General features: G+C 45.6%; 1 protein-coding gene across 1 annotated transcript in view; it reads right to left on the bottom strand.

The window, feature by feature from the left end:
• ERICH6B (glutamate rich 6B) overlaps window positions 1–5,041 on the bottom strand; it is a 65,170-nt gene extending 60,129 nt beyond the window's left edge. Inside the window, exon 1 of the mRNA XM_058670741.1 lies at window positions 4,867–5,041. The gene's annotated coding sequence lies outside the window, so the exon portion shown is untranslated. The remainder of the gene's footprint in view (window positions 1–4,866) is intronic.
• Window positions 5,042–22,716: the final 17,675 nt, after the last annotated feature.

The raw sequence follows: 22,716 nt of genomic DNA on the forward strand, positions 1-22,716 counted from the left end.
GTTGGCGCCATGGCCTAGCTGGGCTGGCCCACATTCATTTTTGCTCTCATATGGGTCACAAGGTGTGTCAGCCTGGCCCAGCCTGGCTTACCTCCAGACCCAGCTCTCAGGCTCACTTGTGGAAGCAGCAGCTCAGCATGTGCCAGCTGGTCTTGCCTGTGTGCTAGCGGGTGGTGTGGCCCCATCTGAGATGGCAGGCCCCAATCTTGGCACTTACCAGCAGGTGCTGCAGCGTCACTCAGCCCAGCTTTGCCCACTCCTTATCGCAGCTCTTGCTGATGGGTGCAGCAGCCTAGACTAGTTTAGCTCATTCCCAGCACCAACTCTCATGTGAACTGACAGGTATTATGGTTCAACTGGGCTCAGCCTGCACCCTGTTTTGGCTCTTGCTCATGCCAGCGTGTGCTGTGGACTAGCCCAGCCTGCTCAGCCCAATACTTGGCCCACACATATATTACCTGGTGCTCTAGCCCAGCCTGCTCTGGTCTGCCCCCACCCCCAGCTCGCTTTGCTCACTAGTGGAAACTGCGGCCTAGCAGGGAGTTTCCAGTTAAATTTTGACATAAGTACATAGCACTAGCATGAGACACAAATATTTATTAAGTTATTTAAATATTACTATTTAATAAATGAAGCTGTTATGACTTTCTTTTGGCTTAGGGTAATGTGAGGAATTCACTGACATGCCAAGGGTGCCAGTGTTACTGAAAGTTTAGTGCCTGTCCCTGAGCCAAATCAAAATAACAAGGTCTTGGGAATGAAAAAAGGAAAACACTTCATCTGTTGACAGATGAGAGATTAGCAGACCTCAGGGTCCCAAGAGCTATCACTCTGTTGGATGAGAGTGTTTGGGGGCTTATAAAGGAAGTACTGGCATGATAAAACCACAAATCACAAAGGAGCTACCAGGACGTGTCACTAGATTGATGGCAACTCATTCCTTTCTGGTTTCATCATGGTGTTCCTTGAGGTCTACAGGTGGTGATATTAGATCTAGCCTGACCAGGTCGTTCTGTTCTAGAAAAGAACAAGAACATGTGTGCCTTAGCGATGTGGGTTAGCAGAAAGCCAGCAGTGCAGCCCCAAAGCATCAGCTTTCTCACCTTACATTAATGTAGTTGAAATTGTTTATATTATTTTATACCAAGTTACACATTCCCCATGGTCAGTTATAAGCTTCTGTTTCTTTTTATTTTTTAATTTTATTTTTGATGATGTTTACATAGTTGATCAGGGTGGGAAGGGTTGAAGATTAGGGGAAAGTGGGCGAGACAGTTGTTTATATAATTTCTCTTTCTAATTTCTAATTTCTGTATATGGGGGAGAGGAGAACACAATGGAAGAGATCATGCCCAGCCTCCCCAATACCCGACTGTCATCCCAGGGTCCCCATTGTGAAGCATGTTCTGAGGATTCTGCTCAAGTGGTTTTGATAGTTCTGAGATGCTATTGATATTGCCACTGCAAGGATGAGGAAATCCTTCCAAGCTCTATTGGCTGACATAGTCCACCTCAGAGTTTCCATTCGTCCAGAGGTTTGCTGTCAAGCTTTGCTGGGGATAGATAATCAATTTGTTCTGCTCTCCTTCCTCTGCAAACCAATGGGTGATGCGAGTAACCTTCCATTTCTATGGGAGACGGGATGACTCATCTGACTGCTTCATGATGTTAAGGGGCAAAGTCAGCTGTTTTAGTATTACAAGAGATTTCCTATATGGAGTTCCTCTATGTACAGCTCCATTTTTCAGGAGCATCAACAAAAATTGACAGAGTTTTTCTCCAGAGTTACCACAGTGCATCCAACATTTTTTTTTTTTTTCTGATCCATGAAGCTATTTGCCTCTGTAACGGACATCAGTTCTGAGGTTTCTAATGGGGCATCAGTGGGGTCCAGGCCTGATAGGACATACTTGATTAGTAATCTATGTCAGTCCTGAACAGGTCTCCCGGAGAGGTTGGGAGGCCAGGTATGGATTTTTAGAGCAACATTAAGTTGTCAAATAACATGGCTAATCAAATCCAGCCCAAGGGTTCCTTAAATTTTTTGGGAAGAGACAATCGACTGTTAACAAAAGCTTAGGACTCGTGGTTTAGCATAAGAAATTATTTTGAGTTCGGTAGTTCATGAAGCAACTTCATTCTATTATTCTTTGTGATAGGCACACTCCCCCTCCTTTACATTTTTCTTTTTTCACTAAGAAATAAAGATTTCTAGAGAAAGATTCCTCCAAACACAGAATTAAAAGAACTCCCCTGTCCAGCCTAAACTAGCTGATGTGTTTCCTTCAGCAGCAGTAAGTGTAGGAAGAGTGCCTGCAAAGCTGCAGTAGGAACAGGTGCAGAATTACTCGACATCTCTGGTAAACAGCAGCGGGGATTACAGAGAGCTTTCTTTAATAAGATTAATTCTGAACTACTAAGAGCGGCTTGGCATATCCCCAAAGATAGGAGGCATTTGTATCTATGTAAGATTAAAGGAGCCTTCACACAAAGCAATTTTATTTTTCAACATCAAAGACGGGCTTTGGAGGGGTGGCTGGAAGGAAGCAAACTGCACTAAATGTGCAAAGACTTCTTGATAGAAAAGACAGCCTGCTCAGCCAGGAATTGCATTTGTGGCTTTCACTGCCTGGGACTTCCAGGGCATTGTTCCTAGAATCACAGGATTATGGAAGAGAGGCCAGGGGTTAGGAATCAGGAGGACAAACTCCCCAGGCAGGTGGCTGGCTGGTGATAACCTTGGCTTTCTAGGGATGGGAGCTCAGGGCTTTCAGAGGCTGGCTGTTTGACAGCTCCAATAAATAGTAATGACCGTGACGCTGGTAATAATCATGATAGCAAAGATCACAGTCACCATTTTTATGGGCGAAGCACTGTACTTAGCATGTAACAGATGACAGAATCCCTGCCCCTAAATCTTCCCCGCTCTGGTTCCCAGTCCGCCTGCCCAGGTCTGCTCCTAGGAGTGATACCACAGACATGTTTCATTGTATGCTGTAAATATTTGAAAATAACTTTCATGTTCTTTTCATTTTTAAAAAATTTCTGTGCTACACTTGTTCATTTTCTGACATGGATACAGGTATTTACATAGATTAGTATTAAATTTCATCTTGCTGGCGTTGCTTCCGGCTCCCAGGATGTTCAAATATTTGTGAATCTGGATGCTAGCGCTCAGTATTAACCACTCAATATATAATGTGCTCCTGAGATTTGAAAACCCGTAAGTTCCTTCCTTCCTTCCTTTCTCCCTCCCTCTCTTCCTTCTTCCCCTTCCTTTCAAATCCAGAACCACAAAGGACAGATTGAGAGAAAAGGGGAGATAGAGTGAGAGCAAGAGAGAGAGAGGGAGGGAGAGATCGATCAGCTGGCTCACTCCCTAAAGGGCAGCAAGAGCTGAGTTAGGAGAAAACCAGGAGCCTGAAGCATTATCTGGGTCTCCCAAATCTGTGGCAAGGAAATCACGTGGACTATCCTCTGCTGCCTTCCCAGGCACCTAAGCAGACAGCTGGATCAAAAACAGAGCAGCTGGAAGATGTAACAGTGCCCCCTTCCAGCCTTCCTTTTTTCCACAATTATTTATTAAGATGCTGTGTCAGACACTGGGGCTGACACATTGCCTAAATGCTACCCTTCAGATATCAAGAAAGCTTCTTGCTTAAGCAGGAAGACAGAAAAACTACAATATAGCAGAGTGTGATTGTGTACTAAATGAAAAAAAAAGAGTTTAAGAAAATTAATTTAATTTGAAAGAGTTACATGTAGAGAGAAAGAGTTAAATGAACCATTTTCAGTGATTTTCATTGATATGGTGCCTGGGCTGATCTGGGTCCAGGTGAAAACATAACAACGGGTGAACACTGAAATCAGAAAGCTCTGGTGAATCCCAAACATCGCAGGGTTTGTTCCTAGAGGCACCTTGTACGATCATTAGATCCTCCGTCTCAGGGCCCAGACAGTGACTTCCACTTGGCAAGTGTGATTGGAGCCAACCCTTGGCTCAGAACTGGAGGCAAACACCTGCTGTTGGTGCCAAATTAGCACCCTCGGAAGGCTGGTGGGAACTGCTCTTGGCCTAGTGTTTTAGAGAAGTGTGTGTGGTGGTTCAGGAGGGAAGATCTACGGAGAGAGGCGGGTTGGCCCTTGGGTCAGAGGAGTCGGCTTGGGTGCAGGGCTGGGATCTTAGATTTGTGGAAGATTTTTGGCTTAGTGATGGATGCAGGCTGGAGAAGTTGTAACATCCACAGCCACATTTTTCTCCTTAAGATTAAGGCCAGGAGGGATCCTACATGATGGCTCAGTGGCTAAATCCTCACATTGCACATACCAGTATCCCATGTGGGTATTCTGGCTGCTCCACTTCTCATCCAGCTCCCTGCTTATGGCCTGGGAAAACAGTGGAGGATGGCCCAAGGCCTTGGGACCCTGCGCCCACATGGGAGATGTGGAAGAAGCTCCTAGTTCCCGGTTTGGAATTGGCTCAGCTCTGGTTGTTGCGGCCACTGGGACAGTGAGCCTTTCCAAAAAAAAAAAAAAAAAAAAAGGCCAGGGGCTCCCTGGAATAAAAAGCACGGCCAGTCTTTGTAGAGGAAACATGACCCCAAACACTTCCCTTCACCAAGGTGGTAAGCCCAGCGAGGCCAAGGCCAAGGGAGGGGGCAGGGCAGAGAAAGAGAGGAACTGAGGAGTTCATGTATTTGAAACTTCTTTGTTGCTCAGTGGCTGGGCAGCTCTGATCCTTGCTGCTTCCCACCTAGCATAAGGGGGCGGGGGGGAGTAGGAGAGCAGAGGAAAGAAGGTGGAGGAGCAGGCAGTCTTCCAGGGAGCGCTAGGTGGCCGCTCTCCTTACCCGTCTGACCCTCTTACCTGAGCCAGGCGCATCCTCCATCATCTCCGCTGCCCATGCGTCTGTCTTCCCGCTCTGCAGTACTGTGGGGGACAGCGCCCCCTCAAATTCCCCGGCCCCCATCCCGGTGGGCGGGGCGGGGAGCTCTAAACTTCTGCCCTTGTCCTTGCTGTCCTCTTGCCAGGCGCGGAAACGCTTGCTCCGAGCAGGCCAGCTGGCAGCGCAAGTGTTTTTCTCTTCATTGTTTGCGTCACAGGCACTTCCTGCGGGACCTGTCGCCACGGCAGAGTGGACTGTGCTTCCCCTGAAGGGAGACTGCGACACCAACCTGAGAGTCACAGGCATTCTAGAATCCAGAGGCCCAGCTCTGAGCCATGGACGGCTAAGCATGTGCTGAGCGCCTGGGCCGAGCACCTGAGCCTTAAGCAGCCCACAGGGGGACAGAGTCCACTTGCTTGAGCTTGATGTGGGTGTCAAGGATTGGACTAAACTGGTGGCGTTTAGGAGCTCTGGCTATCATGGGTGGACCTATTGAAGCAGTAAGAGCTCAAGTGGACCTACAAAGCAGGCCTTTCTGGTTAAGTGTCAGATTTCCAAAGAAAGGGAGCTGTATCTTTGACTTACTTGCAATTTGGTGTGATTTCTTTCCCTCATTTTAAATAAACAGTCCTGTTTGCACCAATGTTTGTAATGATAATTGTTAATTCTTTAAAGATTTATTTATTTATTTATTGAATGGCAGATTTATAGAGAGAAGGAGAGACAGAAACAGAGGATCTGCCATCCACTGGTTCACTCCCCAAGTGGCCTGCCATGGGCAGAACAGAGCCAATCTGAATCCAGGAGCCGGGATCTTTTTCTGGATCTTCTACATGAGTGCAGGGTCCCAAGGCTTTGGGTCATCCTCCACTGTTTTTCCAAATCACAAGCAGGGAATGGATGGAATGTGGAACAGCCGGGATACAAACTGTCCATGCCAGAGCTGTAGGCAGAGGATTCCCTTGCTGCTTTGGCCCCCCAATAAATGTTAATCCTTTTCCTTGAAGAAGGTCCAGTGAATTGTGTAAGACTCAGGTGGCCACAGCCACAAGGAATTGTGAGTACTCTGCAGATAGCCGGTGTGTATTCCTGGGGGGCATTTTTTCTGTTCTATTTTACTGCTTGGGTTGGTGGCCCAAACTCTTGATGATCCCAGTGGGAAGTCCAGTAAGGGAGGTGTGGGACACAGGAAGCCCAAGGCTGTTGCACCTGTGTTGTATAAAGAGATAATCCAGGTGATGATTGATGTCTCTCCCTTCCTGTCCCTGATGTAGAGGAAGTTGGAGAAGAATGGAAGAGATGCTGAGTCTGCAGCAGTATCCTAGGTTGTGAAAGGAGTGGAGGAGCAATGGAGACCCACGATGCTGGGCTCTTGGGTCCACACCCTGAGAGATGTTTCCTTGCCCAAAGGAAGACTTTGTGGGCAGTCATCACCATGCATTTTATTGACCTGGGTGATCTGACCAGAGACTGCTTCTGAGGTCTCCACCTCTTGCTTATACTCAGGAGCTGAGCCCATAGCTGGTTTGGGAAGTTTTCCTAGCTCCCATCAACCCCACCAGATGCTAAGTGAACAGAGCTATAGTCTACAAGCTCGGCTTCTGGACAAGATTCCTAGTCTACCCCTTCAATAGGCCATGGTCCTCAGGCCTTTGGCACACCGAAGGTTCCACGGCCACTCATTGGATGCTGTCATGGCAAGCCCTTCCACAAGATGGCACTCACAGGTTTTATTTGTGTATTTTTAAAAAAAAGTTGATTAATTTTACCCTTTGCCACCATTTTATTGAACACCTACTATGTGCTGTTGTCCTGGCAAGTGATAGAGCTACACGCTGAGCAACATAGGGTCAATCCTTCATTACAGAGGCTTTAAAAAGCAGTGATTTTTGCTCTCAAAGACAAAAAAATCTACAGATTATCGATAGTTTTCTCCCTGAGATCCATCCTTTTGCCAGGAAAACACCAAATCTTAACTCAGTTCATACCAAATTGTTGGTATGCACCTGTTTCTCCTGCTGCCCAGCCAAGTCAATTAAGTCAATTCATGCCACTCTTTTTTTTAAAAGATTTACTTATTTTTATTGTAAAGTCAGATATATAGAAAGGAGGCGAGAGAGGAAGATCTTCCGCTCAATGATTCACTCCCCAAGTAGCTGCAATGGCCGGAGCTGCTCTAATCTGAAGCCAGGAGCCAAGAGCCTCTTTTGGGTGTCCCATATGGGAGCAGAATCCCAAGACTTTGGGCTGTCCTTTTTCCCAGGCCACAAGCAGGAAGCTGGATGGGAAGCAGGACTGCTGGAATTAGAACCGGTGCCCATATGGGATCCTTGCGTGTACGAGGTAAGGACTTGAATCTCTAGGCTACTGCGCTAGGCCCAATTCATGCCACTTTTAAGAGAAATTTGAGTAGGGTTTTCTAGGATCCCTGTGACCTGCCTCAAGGTCAGGGTGAGATAGGCCTGGGCCCGGGCACATGCCAGTCTCTTTTTCGGCCCTTTGTAGATCAGGAGGTCAAGCCTGCTACCTGACCAACTGCTCCAGGGACTAAGCAATGCCACAGAGCAGAGACAACCTCCAGGTCTTGGCTGGCGAGGCACCCAAGGTCCTTGGGGACTGTGTGGTCCTCCGGCTTCACTGTGTTCCTTACTTGTTCTGAATTAGGTTTCTGTGACACCTCACGCCCTTTTGGTCTCTAACTTGTCTTCACGTAGCTGGGATTGGGGCACATACCCTTTGATTTGATTGCAAGCAGATAGGAAGATGGTCATAAAACAGAAGTTTCTGTACTTTTGACAAAAATTCTTGTTAAATTTGTTGTCTGCTTTCTGTTTCCTACCCTGCATGTGAAGATTTAGGAGCAAGCGTGCATCTACTCACCTACTGGATTTAGTGCCATTACCTGGAATGCCAAGTAGGTGTGTGTCTCATTTAACCCAGACCACACCAACCTTGCTTTGCATCCTGCACCCCTCTGCCCCACCCATCCTGCATTATTTGCAGTCATTGCAGTAGATAAGTGGCTTACTGCTCACACCCACAACTTTAACCCCATGTGGAAGGGCTAGGCTGTGGTCTAGTGAGTTAAGCTGTTGCCTGCAGTGCAAACATCCCATATGGGTGCTGGTTGGAGTTCTGACTGCTCCACTGTTGATCCAGCTCATTGCTAATGTCCTGGCTTAACACTGGAGGATGGACTAAGTGCTTGAACCCCTGCATCCATGTGGAAGGCCCCGAGGAAGTTCTATTCTGGCTTTGGCCTGGCCATTTGGGGAGTAAGCCAGTGGAAGGAAGACTTTTCCCTTTCTTTTTCTCTATGTCTGTCCCACTCTGTCTTTCAAATAAATAAAATCAATGAAATACATCTTTTTTAAAAAAGGAAGAACCTATGTGATCCTCTTTCTCTTTTACCCCTACGCAGCCAGGTTACCAAATCCTGATATCTCTGCTTTGAGTATCCATGAGAATCTGACCATTTCTTGCCACCTTCCCGCTATGTGGAAGACTGCACAAGCTTCTGAGTTGTCTTTCTACTCCTGCCCTGTCTCCTTTCTCCATCATCTATACCCACCAGTGCCGCTAGCCTCAGCCTTTACCAGGTGCCAGATCTCTCACACTGTTGGCTCCAAAACATCTCAGGGCTTTTCGTCTTCTTGAGAGGAATAAGCCTCAGATATTGGCTTCCTCTCCCTGCCCCGTCCCTGACTTGCTGTCCTTATATCCCAGCATGTTCCTGTTCAATGTCCCTGAGCCACAGTCACAGCCATTTGGGTCTTACCTGCCCCCATACTCACTCTCCGTGCCTAGAGTCGCCACCTGACTCTCCCTCTGTGCTTCTGTCCTATTGCCATGTCTTCAGCGAGTGGCTGACCCTGTGAGTGCCCTCTGTTCTCTGCTTTGGCTTCGCTCTTCCCTCAGATTTCAGCACCTGATCTGACACACTGTATTTTTTTTTTTTTTTGCTGAATAATTATGTTTTTTATTTTATGTTTACAAGGGCATTTCACAAACGCTCATGATATATTCACATTGTCGTTTAAGTCCATTTCTCCACAAACTTTCTGCAGCTTCCTTGTATATTTCTGTAAATAAATTTTATCTAACTCACACAGTATATATATTTACATATATATACAGTCTTACATTTGTAATGTTTTTTTATTATTATTGTTTATTATTTTTAATTCATTAATTACATTGTATTATGTGACACTGTTTCATAGGTACTTGGGTTCTCCCCACCCCTCCCCAAACCCTCCCACCATGGTGGATTCCTCCACCTTGTTGCATAACCACAGCTCAAGTTCAGTTGAGATTCCCCCATTGCAAGCGTATACCAAACATAGAGTCCATCATCTTATTGTCCAGTCAAGTTCAACGGCTTCTTAGGTATACCCTTTCTGGTCTGAAGACAGAGCCAGCAGAGTATCATCCCAGTCAATTGAAAGCTCCAACATACCATCAGCAAAAATTTACATCATTATGGAATTAATTGACATAGTAACGAGTAACCAATATGTTAAAAGTAAATGCGAGTTCCTAGCCACCTTCTGTGACCACCTGTTTGCCTTAATTTAAGAGGATATGATGCTATGTATAACATGTTATGTTATGTTATGTTATGAATGTTATATGTTGTGTATAAACTAAAATTGAAATGACACACTGTATTTTATCAGAGGTCTGTCTCGGTAGGTTGGATGATCAGCTCCCTGAAGGCAGTGACTATTATCTCTGTATAGCTTTGCCTACTGCTGTACCTGACTCCTAGAACATTGCCTGGGATGCAGTAGTACTCAATTCCTACTCACCAAATGGGTGATGAAATTTCAGCAGAACAGAGTGTTAGGAGGACAATACCCGTTGTGTCCAGGTTTTTTGTGCTCAGGTTGTACAATTGATGCTGTGCACCATGTCATTGACTGAGTTTTCCTAGGGGAAAGCTCCGTCAAATCCAAATGAGTTACAGTGACTGTCTCATCTGTGTCTAACTCAGTCATCTTCCCTTCTGCATGCTCTTCCTCCTTCCCTCCCAAACCCCAGCTTAATGCTTTCTCCAGCCTTCACCGCCCACACTTCTGTCATTTCAAGGCCAATACCTGAGGTTGCTGGTGGCAACAAGACAACCCAGTGCTTAATAGAAATTTCCAGAGATAACATCTATTGCTTTCTTGCACCTGCCCTTCACTGTGCGGCAGAGCCAAAGCAGGTGAGGCTGATAACAATTTTTTTCCCCACAAACTGGAGCTGATGTCTTCTCTTTGCCTGATATTGTTCCCTGTGACTACAAAGGGGCTCAAAGAAAATCCATTTTTGCAGCTCCTCCTCTCCCAGAAAACAGAAGTTGAGGGCCACTCTGCAGTTGCCAGGGCTGTCTTTTCCTTTTATAAAGTATGCACCACCTGCATCCCTTTTTCAAATTCTGGACACTTAACAGGCTCTTACTCGTTACGAGGTCCCAAGCATTGTGTTTTGCCTGGTGGTCAGTGTTGCTTGTGACAACTCACTCACACTTGGAGTTTGACCTTCTCATTCCAAGAGCAGCTGGTTCTGATAACCAAAACCCAGATAACTTTTTTTTCTAAAAGTCTATAGGGATAAAAAAAACTTTTTGTAAACCCTGCTTTTTCAAATACTGTCAGCTTTTTTCTTCTAAAAAATTGTATTTATTTGAGAATGGAAGGTAGGTAGGTAGATATGACTCCAGGTCAAAGTCAAGACATGGGAGCTTATTCCTGTCTCCCAAGTGGTTGGGTGAACCCAAGTCCTTGAGCCATCACCACCTGTTGCCTCCTAGGGTGCTCACTAACAAGAAGCTGGATTGGACGCGGAGGGGGGAGTCACCTGCAGACTCTCTCCTATAGGATGCATGGCAGTGTTCATTGCAGCCAGGTTTTCCTCCCTCTGGGTGATGCTTCTACAGTTCTTCTCTAACTGCAGAGTGGAACACATACTCCACATGGCAGTACTCACTGATGCTTCTGTAGCTTTTGACTCCATCCCTGTTTGGCTGTGACCCCAAGATTACAGAGGCCACAGATAATCTCCAAGGCCCAGAAATATGTCTTCAAACAGTTTGTGGTAATCATGTATTATGGGAAAAAAACCCTAGGCATATTTTTAACACATTTCTGCCACAAAGCTTTTCACTCCATTTCCCACAAATTTTTTTGAACTGTTCTATAGGAAGAGCAAACAAATTGTCCCTTTGCTCACTTGGTCTGCAGGGATTCAAAAGGTATGCAATGCATTCACCCAACAAATCATTTTCCTGGAAGCTTAAAAGTTTCATGAGTGTGACCCGAGAATCTATTTATGCCCTTAACACTCAAGAAAATCAGCAATGGCTGCAGAATAGCTCATGAGAGAAAGGGGGGAGAGGGAGGGAGCGAGTCATTGAGTACCATATGTGAGTGTCTCACAATGGCATCTCTTCGGATGTGCAGCATATTTCATCTGCTGTGTGCGGGTGGTGGCCCATATGTGGAAGATCTTTTTTCCATTTTGTTTGATATCCTGCCTGGGAAATGGAACTTCCTTAGTGAGCTGAAAGGGAAACAGGAATGTTCCAAGTTCCATAACCTTACCTATACCAGGGTGGCCAGCTGTGCTCATCATAGTCACAAGCTAGGTGTACCTTTGCAGAGATCTAAGCACAGCAGGCTCTTGCACTCAGCCCAAGGATGGGGAGTGGATGGAGCATGAGTCTGACTTCTGGCTGGTGATGTCATTGATAGAGCTTTCGAGCAGGGGGGGATAAAGATCAACCATAGAACACTACTTCCCCATAGACATGGGAGGCTTGTTCTAACACAAGCGCTGCTGTTGTCCCAGTTCAAGAGCTCTCTACTAACATCCTGGAGGGGTCAAATCACCAATGACCCTGTAGTTGCTAAGGATAATCTAAAACTGCTCCATGGTCAGTTGGTAGCACACCTTCTTCCCAGTTCTTCTTGGATCCTTGTGGAAACTCTCCCTGGAATCAACTTCTTTTGGTTGCACCTGTTCACTGCAGGGGTTCTAGTTCTGCCCATGTGCAGTGATCTGGGCTGGAGGTGGACTGTATCTCATCAACATTGTCAGCATCATGGATTTAACTGCGTGTAGGAATTGGGAGGGTTTTCCATAGCTCTCCTTCCCTGGTAAAATGGAGCAAACAGAAGATGGTGTCTTAGGGATCAAAAAATATTTGTACCTGGGAGCCAAAGCTTTGTTGGAATGAAGCTTCTGGGTGGCTCAAGCTGTCTTTATATAGGAGAAATAAATAAATAAAATAAATGAGAAGATGCAAGCTGTTCAGTGGACAGACTCATAGCAGGGAGTACAAATCTGTGTGCAGGGCTCTCCAGATATGGATAAATAGGAGGTTTCATGGAACTTGGCTGCTCTATTTATCTATACACACACACTTGGTTCGCCTGGTGGACAACGGACCCCAGAGTAAAATGAAAAGCTGTTGAATTATTATCTCAAAATGTGCATCATTTTTATAACCTGTTCTGAGTGATGATGAACTCATCAAGGGAAGAAAGTTGCATGGCTCTGAGAGAGCTGTGCTGTGATTGGGTGCCTGTGTCCCAGTGATTTATGGTACCTTTTAATGCAGCTGGGATTGGGAGCGAAGGTCAGCATGGATATTTTAGTAGATGTATGAGAGTGGATTTTAGATATAAATTATGCAATACTTGAAGTTCAACGCAGATACAAATTGAGCAGCTCCTTCGTGGTGTTTGGGGAGTTATGAGTGATTTGTGGTCTGCTTAGGAATGGGGATAGGTAACCCTTCAGTTATGAAAGTATTTTTCACATTAGGACACCGGTTATTAATTAAGGGTTCATGTGGTAGGGTCATGTGCAGCAACACTTGGTGTTTTGACCCCTTTAATCCATGTTCCTGCCCACAAGGCCTCAGTGATAGATTTCTTTCATTGTTCACAAAGGAATTCTTAGATCTCGTCTCTGAGTCATGCATGAAACACTTTTATGGCATCATCAAAGTGGGAGCTTGTTTAGGTTGTAGTCGGGAACCTGATTTTCTCTAAGACAAATCAGAGGCTGTATTTTATTTCAATCTGAGATGTAGCTTGGAGACTCTCGATAATGATGTTTGCTTTCTAAACATTTTGAATAGAATTTATTTAAGTTTGCCATTAGGAGGTGAGAAAGGGGTTCTACACAGCTCAGCCTTTACCTGGCAGAACTAATTAAGTTAAAAGAAACTTGAAGCTGTGGAGCAGCCAGGAATAATTTACTTCTGGGTTTATTCACTGGTGTCCCAGAAGTTTTGGTGTAATTCCGAAAGTAGTAGAGGCCTAAGGAACCAAGTCCTTCCTTTGGCTTGAAGTATTTAATGCCCAAGAATGATTGGGCTCCTGGGCAAGTCAGGAAGTTATCTGAAAGGGAGGGGGGTCCTAGGGTCCTGAGAAGCGGGTCTGGATGTCCCCAGCCAGCCACGCGGCGGCAGCGGGGGGAGGAGCCGGGGGAGTGGGGCTGAGATCCGAGCACCTCACTCCCGGGCAGCCATGCTGCTCGGGGCTCGGTCGCCCCATCTCCAGCACGGCACACTCAGGTACATTTGGCGCCAGGCTGTGCCTGCTGGCCGCCCGGCCAGGGAGTTCTGGAATTTGGGTTCTTTGATATACTGCAGGAATGGTTCCAGGCTGAACCCACAGTGCTCTGGGGACGTGTATCAATCCTATAGATTCTCAATGGCAGTAAATCTTCCTCTGACGATCCTGTACTCACTTTATAGTGCAGATTGCCAATCACCAGTTCAATTAAAGGCAAAATTACGGGTTTGCCCAGCAGGATGTTCCCATTGCCTAATAGGACGATGAATTAGCAGAGGGGTCACAGTAGGCAAGACCATGACACTGACTGGCATTCGAGTCCATACCCTGGGTTAGAATGTGTCGGGCTGTGTGGGCCAATCCCCGTGGAAATTCTGACCCCACTGGATGGTTTAGGAGGGCCGGTGGAGACAATGCAGGAGGTATAACAGTCTATGGGGCGCGCTGAGCTGATGCAGAGCAACTACTGGTATACTTACTACTGGCTGGGAACACTCCTGATTGTGGAGCTTTGGGGAGGCCTTGGCTGGGTGGAGTCTATCACTAAGGAATGCAGGAACTGGATGGGGGCTGAATTCTGGTTGGGTCACAGTTGTAGTCCTTTGGCATAAATATGGATTGGGACTTGACGCACTGTGCCAGTTTAGACCGCAGCACAGTTTGGTGCTCTGGAGGACCAAGGCAGACGTGGGACGGACTCGGCCAGGTTTCAACCTCAACTGAGCCATGTAAGAGCTATATGTGGGTATGAACGAGCTGTGGCTGGGCTCCAACTTCCAACAGCAGGAACCAGAATGGGTTGAAGAGCGGAGCTGGCCCAAGGAACTGCTGATATGCGTGAAGCCTGACACCAGGAACGGGTCTGGTGGAGGAACCTGAAAAGTTTCTCTGACAGGACACTGACCCTATAAATAAACGCAGGAAGCAAGGAGGTTAACAACCCAGAAGAAGCGTTGGAAAGTAACCCACTTGCATATATTGGCTCAGGGTGGGGGCGAACCAGGCTGAGTTAGCTTGCGTTATCCACTGGCAAGTCTGTGCGCTGGAGCTGTGCGGGGGGGCCAGGTTCGGTTGCGATTAAAAAAAAAAAAAAAAGGTATACAATACAAAGTGCCAAGGCAAGGCTGCCTGTGCCGGTCAGGAATGCAGCACCCAACCAGCACACCTCCCATTGGTTTAAGTGAAGCGTGAGTGTGTGATGGCCAGAACCAGGATGGGCTGCAGTACTCATTGGTTCCAGTGGAGGTCAGGGCTGAGAACAGAACCAACCCAGCAGTTGCAACCACCAGCCGATCAGAGTGATGGACTGTGGTGGGCACTGTGCTTATTAGCAGTGCATGTAGGAGCCTGGACTGGGAACACCTCAGAGTTTCTTTGGGGATTCCCCTGAACAAAATGGAGGAATCAAAACATTAACCAAGAAAAGATGGAAGATGGAGTAGATCAATCAACCACCTCAGCTATATGCTTGCAGCGGAAAACTGGACAAGGGGAAACTCTAAGATGGACTATGTCAATCAGTGGACTCTGCACCAGTCTCATTGTACCTGGATTGTTGCTGATGATATGTTGGAGCTTCTAATTGATCGAGGTGACGCTCTGCTGGCTCTGCCCTCGGACCTGAGGGGGCCTCCCTAAGAGGTCGTTGAATTTGGTCAATGGGACGCTGGACTCTGTGTATGGTGTATGCTTGCAATGAGGGAATCCCAGAACAACTTGAGCTATGGTTATGCAACAGGATGGAAGAATCCGCCGGGGGGGGAGGGTTTGGGGTGAAGGGGGGAGAATCCCAGTACCTATGAATTGTGTCACGTAATACATTGTAATTAATGGAGAAAAAATAATAAAATTAAAAAAAAAAAAAGAAGTTATCTGAAAACCCCAGAGGTCGGGTCCCCATGCCTTGTTGGGAAGACAGCCACTTAGGCTGAAGAAAGACTGGTTGAAACAAGAGCACAGGGATCTGAAGACTTGTTTTCCGCTCCACGCCTGCTAGGATCTGGTGTGATCTCATCCTTGACAACCTTTATTTCCAGGCCCGTGCACGCCAATACCCATCTGCTCCATTTGTTCCTTCCTGAAATGTTGAGAGAATTTTGTTCTTAAACGTCCCAGGGTGAACTGCACATACACTGAGCTGTGATGCTCCAGCAACATGGGAGACTTTGGTGAGTTTTTCTGGTTACTAAGGTTTGTAGGTTTGGTAGGACCCACAGCTCCTAAAACTATATCTGCCTTTAGATCACCTGCAGTGTTTTCCAGGAATGCTCCAGAACTGTTTTTACCTCTGTATTGGAGAGGGACGTGTCTCTGTGTCACCTATGCAGCCCATCTCCCCACTCCCTCAAACCCCCCATTGCCCATTCCTGTCCCTTGTGTTCGTTAACTACTTTCATGATTGTTGGAGCAGTCAATTCTCCCTCTTTTACAAAACAGTAAAAATGGTTAGGAGCTGGAAGAGGGAGGAGGAAAGAAAGAGAGGAATGGTCCTACTGGATGGCTCTATTGACTGGGTCCTATTGGGGGTGTATGGCACTGTCCTAAGCACTTTTTTTGTCACCCAAACACGATGAGAAGAAGGAAGCATCATTGTTAAATTCAGCCAGAAACTTGAAAGTGTTTGAAGACAACACTTTGGACAGTACCTTGGTTCAAGCATGGCCAAGGGGATGCTGCATTGCTATTCTCTGCAGTTTCAGCCACAGGGAGCCTAGATAGCTCATGCCACAGTGCTCCTTATGAAGAGGAAATTGTGATGGGAAGTAGGAAAGGGGGTATGGAGGGGTCCCCTACGTGCAGCTCTAAAGGTGATGTGTTCTTGCATGTGATCACATTGAGTTCTTCATATTCAGGAAGGCAGTGACTTTTTGGCAGATGAAGACTAGGGAGTTGGGGCAGTTGCCTATAGCCGAGCTGTGATCAGCTATGAACCGAGGGCTTTGATGCCACTGTCTAAGCCATACTGGCCAGTCTTCATTCCACAGAAATTCTCTGAGAGGTTAGGGATGGCCTTTGGCAGGTCTTATCTGAGTTTCTGCCCAGGGTAGGTGGCATGTGTTGGCATCAGAAGCCGTTCTTGGCCTGACTCCTAATTCTCTGGTTTCATGTCCTCTGCTGTCCCACAATGGGTTTCCACAGGCAGAGAATTGCTGATGCAGAACTCCTTCTGGTGCTGGGTGATGGTGGCTCCAAGGGAAGCATGCTGTGCTTTGGAGGGGATGGAACAGTATGTGAGCCTCACTAGTTCTCATCATCAGTATTCCTCTTGTATACCTGGCATGTGAGAAGACCTGAGGCCTCTCTGGGAAGGCAGTGACTAGACTACCTAGACCTTCTTTTACTTCCCTCCTTGCTTCCTTCCCTCCCTCCTTGCTTTCTTCCCTCATTCCTGCATTATTTCTCCCTTTCTTTAAAAATATTTATTTAGTTTTATTTGAAAGGATAATTTACAGAGGGACAAGGAGACAGGCAGACATGTGTGCATGCATGCGCTCACATACACACCCTCCCCACACACACAAGAAAGAAAAAGAGGGAGAGAGAGGGAGAGAGAGGGAGAGAGAGAAGGAGAGAGAGGGAGAGAGAGAGAGAGAGAGAGAGAGAGAAAGAGAAAGACCTTTCATTCACTGATTTACTCGCTAAGTGGTTGCAACAGCCAAAGCTGAGCTGATCTGAAGCTAGGTCTCCCACATGGGTACAGGGTCCCAAGGATTTGAGCCATCCTCTATTGTCTTCCCAGACCATAAGCAGAGAGCTGGACAGGAAATGGAGCAGCTGGGCCACAAATTGGCTCCTACATAGGATGGCAGCACTACAGGCAGAGGATTAGCCTGTTATGCCACTGCACCAGGCCCTCCCCTGTCATCCTTCCATTTCTCACTGGGACTCTGCTGCTTGTTCTCTTGGGACAGATCTGCTGCTGGGTGTGAGTGAGGCCTCAGCCAGAGAGCCTAGAGGTTCACAGGCACGTCTAGCCGGGACGGCATCTCAGAAAAGATCACTAAACGGCTAGAGTCCTGCGACTGCTCTTTGAAACTGTATTGGTACTTTCTAAGAAGATTGTTTTTTAAAATGCTGGCATTGAAGCTGGCAGAATTGAAGTTACAGTATTTTGGATGGAAATCCTGGAGATAATAATGGGAGCTTCTTTCATGAACTTGCTTGATGGTAGAGAAGATGGATGTTACAATTCCAAGTTGATGAGTAGTTTAGGACATCTGGGCTCTATGAACAAGTCTTAAGGGTGTCCTACCTCACTGATTGTGTTTAGTTTTCCTTTTTATTCACTCATAAGAGTAAACCATGACCAAAATCTATACCCAGTCAAGCCTGAAAGAGCTCTGTCAATAAATATAATATAAAGGCCCTAGATATAAGAAGATATTATAATTAAATTTGAAGAGCTTTCTCTTTTTCTTGGCATAAAAAGACAAAAAGAAAAGTCAGGTCTGGTGCAGTAGCCTAGTGGATGAGGTCCTTGGCTTGCATGTGGCGGGATCCCATATGGGCACCTGTTCTAATCCCAGCAGTCCTGCTTCCCATCCAGCTCCCTGCTTGTGGCCTGGGAAAGCAGTCGAGGACGGCCCAAAGCCTTGGGACCCTGCACTTGCATGGGAGACCTGGAAAAAGCTCTTGGTTCCTGGCTTCAGATCGGCTCATCTCTGGTCACTGCGGCCACTTGGGGAGTGAATCAGCAGATGGAAGATCTTCCTCTCTGTCTCTCCTCCTTTCTATATATCTGACTTTCCAATAATAATAAATAAACCCTTTTTAAAAAAGATAAAAGAAAGGTATAATCACTACAGAAAGAATCTTGGATTCCAGTAAACATGGCACATGCTTCACATGAATGTGCCGTGGTGCAGAGAATATATAACTCATATCTGAGGATAATGTTTTAAAAGGAAAGAATAGCAAAACAAATAGAACATCAAGATGGAAGAGAATGAGGAAAGCAATGAATGGCAGCAGGAGACTTTTTAGTATATAGTGAATAGCTGCCCATTGTTGGGGTGGGGCAGGGGGGACCCTGACCCTTCATTGCTTGTCCTCATGGAGGCTTCTTTCCTGCTTGCATAGAGCCCCTCGCTGTGGTTGTGGTGGTGATAGGGCACACACTTCTGCACAGGGTCCAGTCTGTGGGGGCTCTGCTGTCTCCAGTTTCTCTTCCCAAGTTGCTGGTGGTATGCAGCAGGCGGACAGGGAAGGCAGAACTGGACACCTTGCAAAATTGAGACAGTCATCTGCTTCTAATTCGAACAACCGATTCCCGTTCAAACGTAGTCCCATGGAGATCAGATGAAGAGGATGGCTTTTCCAGCTGCCATTTCAGAGAAGTTGTAGAGAGGCAAGGAGGATGAAGCGGAAGTGCAGGGAGTTCACCCAGGGTGTAGAAGCATGGCTTCCTGGCAGCTTCCCCAACCTCAGCAGGGGACCTTCACCTCTCCTCCCATTGTGCCTTTATTATCAAGGAAGTCAGACAAAACACAAGATTTTAGTTTTAAGATGTTAGAAAAGCAAGATAGGTAAAATTGATGATGAAATGGAACATTCTACGAATGTGAAAAATAAACAAAACTATTTCTTTGAAAATATCAATAAAAATAAATTCCTTGAAAACACACCTAATGAATGTTGGAACTGTGGAAAGAGTAAAAGAGACCCACAAATGCGCACGCGCACACACACACACACACACACACACACACACACACAATCTAACTATATTCTAGAATATTAGAAGGTACAACTACTGGTCTGGGGAAATAAAAATTCAAGTCACTAAAATTGGTTTCAGAAGTTGAAAAATTGAATTGACCAACAAATGACCACTTTTGCAATTGAATTAAAGCACCTGGATCAGGTCAATTTGCTGAATTCTAGATAATATAAAAGTCCAGGTGATGTCAATATTACATAAGTAATTCTGGAGCAAAGGAAAAATTACATTCTCATTCATATAATTTTAATATAAAAAATGAAAGATGGTTGTAAAACTAGGGAAATCTCTAGATTTTTCTACTTATTTATCTATATCTATCTATTTATCTATCCATCTATCTATACGTATTTTAAGTAAAATCATTAGCAAATGTATAACCTGACAATGGACAAAAAAACAAGGAAGGTTTGGTTAAAATGCAAGGATAATAAAACAAAAAAAAATACATCAACCATTATACCATTGAAAGGAAAATGATTATGTCGATTAAAGTCAAGAAGTCTTCTGACAGAATCGCAACTCCTTCTGGGTTGAAACAAGTGTAATTGGATTAGATGGTGTGGCAGACACTGTGGGTTGGTTGACTGACCCATTTCCCACCTCCTTTGTCCTTGACTGCTTTCATTACTGAGACTTCATTGCCATTAGGGATTGCAATGTGAATCATGTATTTGAAATCTGCTGTGATATTTATTTATTTGAGAGAGATGGGAGCACGGAGAGAGAAGCTGTCTATCTATGGATTCAGATTAATGCATGCTGGTATTCATACCAGTTCATACTAGTTCACAAAAGACCCATGTGGAGCTGAAGCTGGAACGGGATTGATTGAATCCAGGTTTCCCAGGTGAGTGGCAGGAACCCCCATCACTTGACTGTCACTGCTGCCTCCCAGGGCCTGCATTAGCAGGAAGTGAAGTCAGGAGCCAATGCTGAATTAAATCCAAGTGTTCCAATGTGCAACATGGGTTTGTTAAGTGCTAAGCTAAATGCCTGATATTTCTGCAAGTTTTCTGATAAAGCTTTTGCTAATGGTCCCAAGAGACCTGCCTTGAATGTGAATGTGAATGTGATGCCTGGATTGGTAAAGCTATTCTGGTGCTGGTAGATCCATTTTGCAAGCATAAGGGGTCAGCCCATCAAGTCACAACTGCTTCATTTCAGAGTTGATTGAACTGCTGTATCAACAACAGTAATTACTTTTCTCTTAAACTTTGTGTTTAAGTCACAGTTGTATTTTCAGTTCTTTTTCAGACAAGCCAGCATAATAAGAAAGAAGTTCCTTAAAAACAAAAAAGACCAATTACCAAAAATCAGCAGCAGGTACTGTATTAGATGGTAGAATACAAAAACCATTTCAATGAAAATGCAGACAAAACTGCACAGGGGGTATCATCTCCTTTGCATAGGCTTGCATTTTTTAAAGGCACAACAGAGGCCTGAAAACTATGGTTGGCCATTGATCATGGCCTAGTGGTCTGGATATCTAAGAAGCTGTAAAGATTCACCTCTGAGTTACCTCTTTGGGGTGACCAACAATGAGCCACAGAACACCTGTGCTTTCAGGGAAGCACTTGCCATCCTTACCTGTGGGCTGCGGAAGTCTCTGTTAACAGGTTGCAAGAACCTGTCTTCACTGCAACGTGATATTTCTTCTTTTCTCTACAGAAAACCTCTCCTAATTGATCATTGCATCTATTCTGAGAAGAAATTAACTTACAAGGATCACTGAGTAGTATGTGATATCAACAAAAACGCTTAACAGGCCCTGCCAGCAATTCCCCCACTATGTGTGTGTGGGAGTGAATGTGGGATGAGCCCTGGGGAATGTGCGGTGCCTCCTTTGGCTCTATGACACTCTCTCCTCCAGAAGATGTTTGTTACCAAGAAATTGTTTTCATGTCTAGATCTCATCTAAACACATACGGAAAACATGAGAAATACAAATGGGTGGACAGCTTTCGTGTTTTTCACTTGAGTTTTCATCTTACATCAAAGGCACTCCTAGCCACTGTCTCACCCTCCAAGTGTCCTCAGTATCTGGGGAGGTGCCAGTCCCAATCCAGGAGCCTCAAATTTAATCTAGGTTCCCCACATGGATGGCAAGGACCCAAATACTTGGGATATTATGTTGCTGCCTTCCATGGTGTACGTTACAGGAAGCCGAAAACTGAGGTGGAGTTGGAAATTGAACCCAGGCCCTCTGAAGTGACATCCCAGGGGTAGAGAGTTGTGTAAGAGAAACTTTTTGAACTAACAGCACTTCACCTAAATATACATCATACATTGGAATATGTTTGCAAGCTATATTATATTCTTATATCACAAACCACTCTTATTCTTATCCCACACAATATTTTTGCAATGCAATATCTCTTATCTCACTCAAATCAATGTATTGATATTGAATTAAGTTCATCTTTGGTTCAGTGTCAGTTTGCCTATGCATGGAAAGAATGCCATGAATAGATCACATCATCTTAATGTGATAATGAATATTGAAGAAATTAATGTAGTTTCAACAATTAATTTAATTACTAGAGATTTCTCAATGATGTGGCAAGAGGGGACAGAGAGGACAGGTGTCCCAGGCACTAGACTTATGCAGTGGGGAGGCTGCCAGCAGGGCAGCCATGGTAGTGGGGAGAGACAACTGCCCTCCGTCCTCATGATCTGAACATGACAGTCAAGAATAACATACACGGGGGAAGGAAAATCACCAATCCAGCCACACATTCAGGACATGGAACAGAAACCCTTTGAGGATTTATTTACTTTCAGGGTTTACATATTTGAAAGAAATTTTAAAAATATTTATTTATTTTCATTAAAAAGGCAGATGCAGAGAGAAGGAGAAAGAGAGAGAGATTCCATCTGCAGGCTCACTCTCCAAACAGCTGTAACGGTCGGAGCTGAGTGGATCTGAAGCCAGGAGCCAGGAGCATCCCCTTGGCCTCCCACACTGGTGACTTGGGCCATCCTCCATTGCTTTCCCAGGCCACAAGCAGGGAGCTGAATGGGAAGTGTAGCAGCTGGGACACAAACCAGCACCCATAGGGGATGCTGTTGCTCGGAGGTGGAGGAGTAGTCAGTTGAGCTGTTGTGTCAGTCCTAATCTGACTGTGAGTTTATATGATTGCCATGCCAATGGGACTCAATGTATCTGAGTCTGCCAAGATCCTCCAGCAGGGTGGCATTGGTGTGGTGTTGCTGTTGAGCTGTCTCTTGTTGAGTGTGTGGTGATCTGAGATGAGCTTCAGTTCTGGAAATCCTAAGACATCAAGACTCTAGAATTTATCCTGTTCTACCTGCAGAAGGAGGCAACCTCCTTCACAATGCTTTGCTGGGATAAATAACCGAAAGAGTGGTTGCAGTCAGTAGAAGTGCAGTTTTCTGTGTGGAGTGCGTGTGTGGACAAGATAGCCTTAGACACAACTGTAGAGGGAAAGGGGTAAGGGAAGGAGAATTGCCCATCTGGGCAAGAAGACAATGAAATACACTTATTTGAAAGAGAGACCTGGTTCACTCCCCAAATGCCC

Source organism: Ochotona princeps, chromosome 12 (assembly GCF_030435755.1).
Source record: "Ochotona princeps isolate mOchPri1 chromosome 12, mOchPri1.hap1, whole genome shotgun sequence".
Lineage (NCBI taxonomy): Eukaryota > Metazoa > Chordata > Mammalia > Lagomorpha > Ochotonidae > Ochotona > Ochotona princeps.